The following is a 5,000-nucleotide window of genomic DNA, read 5'->3' as shown; positions in this document are numbered from 1 at the left end:
AAGAGAATTAATTAACGATTATAATAAAATATTCAAGAACAATAACAACAATTAAAATAAATATATCATATATAAACTATAAAAAACTTCAACGAAATAAGAGAAAGAGAAATAAGATAGAACAGTGTGCCCAAATGTACCCTCAAGCAAGAGAACTCTAACCCAAGACAGCGGAAGACCATGAGGAAAGTAGCCACTGAACAATTACATTGCAGTTGTTAACCTCTCCTGATTTTTTTTTCTTTGCTTCCTTTTTGGTGTTTGTATCAATTTTCTGTAAACAAAAATTGTGAAGAAAGCTTTTACGATTTTATTGTTGGATTCAAGTGTAATATAAGGCTTATATTTTCTTATGTTTAACATTTAGTTGACGTTTAATTACCAGTCAGTGATGATAGCAACACATTATTGTTTACTATGTAATTTTTCCATTTCACCGATATTTTGAAAGAAAGTATAAGTCATATATAGGCCTTTTTTCCAAATTCAAATCTCTATAACATAAAAGTTACTCCCAAACTGAAAGTCAAATTTGATTTGTCTGATACAAAATTATAAGGTTATTCAGCTATATTTATCCCCTAATTAATCAGATTATAACTTTGCGTTAGCAGTGTAACTTTTGGAGGAAAGAGCCAGCTGGTCTCAAGTTCATGGAGCCACTCGCTGTAACGAGGAGGGTTTTATTGCAATAATAAGAAATTACGATGTTCCAGAGTACGTAGATATCATTCCATTGACCAATTAGCATTCAAATGGAAACTTAGGTTCGGAGCAATAAGGATATTTTAAGCGATTGTCTTTTTTTTTTATTTTCTGTAAAAAAAAAAAAAAATTATTAAACATAACCTGAACTTATTTTTTTTTCAACGACAACTCATTGCCTGTCTGCTTATAATAAGAATAAGATGTATCCCTCTCTTTTTCTGCGACAATTCAACAACAAATAGAGCCGCTTCTAGTCCACTGCAAGACAAAGGCCTCAGACATGTCCTGATTTATGCCTGGGGTTTGGAAAGTTTTCATCACCTGTACGGATTGGTGATGTTGGGCTTATAGCATCTTGCTTTTCCAACTAGGTTTGTAGCTTAGCAAGTAATAATAATAATAATAATAATAATAATAATAATAATAATAATAATAATAATAATAATAATAATAATAATAATAATAATAATAATAATGCCATCAGGATTATTAAGGGGTCAAAGAAAACAAATTGCAGGATTGATCCGATGCCAATATCGGAAGTAATTAGAGTAAAAACCTTTTCTAGTCTTGCCGACATAATTATAAGAATAGTAAATACTAGTATTGATGAGTGTAAGCTTCATAAATCTGATAAAGTGGCTATAGTTACACCGATTCTGAAAAGTGCTCAAGCTTACAGGGAATTGAAGTTCTACAGACCTATTTTGAATCCTCCTTAATTCCAAAAATGCTAGAATATGTAATTCTTGAACAACTAGTTAAGTAATTTAGAAAGAATTGAAGCATTGCCAGACAATCAGTCAGCATAACGAGATAGCTATATGCCCTGTTGTAAATGATCGGTGGGAAATGATGGATGAGAATGAATGTGGTATCTTGATATTAGTCGATCTTAGAGCTTCTTTTGATACAGTTATGCATAAACTCCTACTATATGATTTATGGTCTATTAGTATTGAATATCAGTCTTTTGAGTATCTAAAAATTACTTGGTTTACAGAAACTACTATGTGCGAATTACAAACTCATTAATTATATGAACTGTTAAACAGAGGGGTACCTCAGGGAAGTATACTTAACCCAGTCTTATTTTTTATCTATACTTTTAGATCTACCAAAGGTACTACAGGGACATGAAGCGAAATTTTACTTCTCCATAAATGACATTGATGATACCGCTGAAACATTAAACCAGGTTCTTACCAATGTTAGAGAATGGATAACAGTTAAACAACTAAAACTTACTGAACATAAAACTGAGTTTATGGTGATAGGAAAGAAAAACAACTTAACAAACTTTAGTGACATTTAGATAGATATTAATAATAACCTGCTCCCGATAATGTAATATAGTTCGTGACCTACTTATATCACTTGACTGTAATTTGTGTTTCAGTGCTCAAATAATGTAGTAAGAAACACTGGATATCACCTTAGAATCATTGCTTTTGCAAAGAAGTATCTGGATGAAAATTATGTAAAGAAACTTGTGATTAACTGCTATTACTAGATTTACTACTGTAACTACATCCTATTACAATCTACCCAAAATGCTACTTAGGAAATTTCAAAACATAATAAACAGAGGAGCAAGACTGATAAAAGGTGTCCCACCACCGAGAAAGATTACTCCTATACTAACTGAATTACACTGGCGGCCTATTAAATCTATAATAGAATTTAAAATATGTGCAATAACTCAAATTATCAAAACCGGATTGCTACACATCGTGCAGCCAACGAATCGTGTCGACACGAGAAGAGTTACAGATGGTTTCAAATTATTAGAGCCAAGATGTATGTTTACTGTTGTTCTAGAGCTTTTAAAAATGTAGCCCCAAGCCTATATACTAAGGTCCCCTTGACAACCGAAAGACTGAAGATATTAAGTCTTTCAAGAGGAAACTGAAGAATTTCTTGTTTTCTATGTGCTCCGATAATGTGGATTTGATAATTAACGCACAATACCGTGTGATACTCTAAATACCTAAGAACGTATACGACTAACAGATCTTGTAGATCTTGTAGTACGTAGAAAATTATTATCATTATCGTTGAGACAATGGTGCTAAATATTAGAATTATTAATAATTACGAACGTCGTCATAACGATGATAATACATACTGTAATTATGAAGGTGACCATTATAATGATTATGATCATCAAAACCCCAATCATGATCATGATGAAGATAACGATGACAGTAACGCTAAAGCTCATCATAGCGGTAATGATATCGACGATGATAGTGATTATCATGAAGATGATTATAGTGGCAATAGTGCTAGAAAAAAGGAGACAATTACAGGGACAATAGCGTTAAAGAATGCAGTGGTTGTGGTGGCAGTGGTGGTGGTAGTAAATGTAGGTTGGTCTTCTAGTGTGGCGAGGAAAAAAGAGAGAGAGAGAGAGAGAGAGAGAGAGAGAGAGAGAGAGAGAGAGAGAGAGAGAGAGAGAGGTAGGTTAGTTTAGCGGGTCTGGTCTGACCGGGCATCAAGGGAGCTATCCCCGAAAGGTAGTAATTTCCAAGTACCCTAGTCTATCATCACTCTGCCCTGCCTCCTCTTTATTGGCCGACTCCCTCTCTTTATCGCTTATTGCTTTCTTATCTGTACGTCTGCTTTATTGTCTCCGTTTTTTTATGGACTGGGTCCCTTTTTTCTCATTTCATGCAGTATTTTATACATTTGCATGAACGCACGCTTGATAATCTGTCGGTCTGTTAATCTGTTTGTCTGTGTCTGTATGTCTGTGTGTCTGTGTGTCTGTCTGCCTGTCTGCCTGTGTTTTATATCCATATGCATTTTCAATACAGGTTTACGATTCATAGTCATGTCTGAAATCCACTTAGATGTAGAATAAGTAAATAGACATATAAATAAATATTTCTCTGTATGTATGTATGTCTGTCTCTCCGTTTTTATCCATACACGCTTGCGATTCATAGTCATGTGTGAAATCCACTCGTTGGATTTGAATAAATAGACATACAAATAAATATGTCTGTCTTTATTGTCTGTCTGTATGTCTGTCTCTGGGTTTTTATCCATACATGCTTGCGATTCATAGTCATGTCTGAAATCCACTTGTTGGATATTGAATAAATAGACATACAAATAAATATGTTTGTCTTTATTGTCTGTCTATATGTACAGTATGTCTCTGCGTTTTTATCCTTATGTATTATTTCATACATGTTTGATATTCATAGTCATGTCTGGAATCCACACGTCACATAGTGAATAAGTAAATTCATAAACATCAAGTAAACAAAGATGCAAATAAGTAAAAGACTGTTTCTCCTGTACTGTATATGTAAAACGTCAGGTTCATCAATTTTCGCGCAGGGCAGAAAGTGGGTACGGTCAACTTTGCAGTCGGTTAGAGCTGCAGGTTGGGTTTTTGCGATGTTTATCTCCTTTTTTTTTTCTGCAATCATCTTTTTTTTTTTTTTTTAAGGTGAGGTTCCTGCATGTTGTGTGGAATAAAGGTTATCCCTTAGAGCTTCTGCCCTTATGGAAATTCTTGGCAGACCATTTTGACGTGACCTTGTTGAAGAGATGAGTTTGAACTCTTGTAATTAAGGTACATAGCATGTTACCCCTAAGATCTACATGTATTATTTTAGTTGTTCATTACTATTATTATAGTCAATTTATTTCTGTATTTCGTTTCCTCACTGGGCTACTTTCCTTTGTTGGGGCACTTTGGCTTATAGCGTCCTGCTTTTCCAACTAAGATTGTAGCTTAGATGATAATAATAATAATAATAATAATAATAATAATAATAATAATAATAATAATAATATAGACTTTGGTTACCTCTACTACATCCAGGAGTTTATCAGTCATTTCGAATGAAATTTCTTCTTCTATACTACGTATATCACTGACATTAGAACAGGGGCTCCCGGCCTATTTATTCTAATATATTTCTTTGGGATTTTTTTAGATTCTTGTATACCCTAAAGTTAAGGATAAAACAGTAACAATAAAATTGATATAGTGATATAATTCTATTAGAAAATCTCAATGCAAATTACGTAACGTATTACGCAGTAATGGCTATTGCCTCCAATGTACAGAAGGTCCTCAACTTGCAAACAATTGGGGATACAAACACAAATCTAATTAAAATCATAAATATCAGATATTGTATCAAAAGTTCATAATGAAATACTGTAATGAAACAATATCATATAATTTATTGCAATAATTTCAGAAGACTAAAATTACTCCCACATCTTTGCTCAGACATCTTTAACATTTAAAACGCTTCCAGAACACT

This window comes from Palaemon carinicauda, chromosome 1 (assembly GCF_036898095.1).
Source record: "Palaemon carinicauda isolate YSFRI2023 chromosome 1, ASM3689809v2, whole genome shotgun sequence".
NCBI lineage: Eukaryota > Metazoa > Arthropoda > Malacostraca > Decapoda > Palaemonidae > Palaemon > Palaemon carinicauda.
This window is presented reverse-complemented; position numbering follows the sequence as displayed.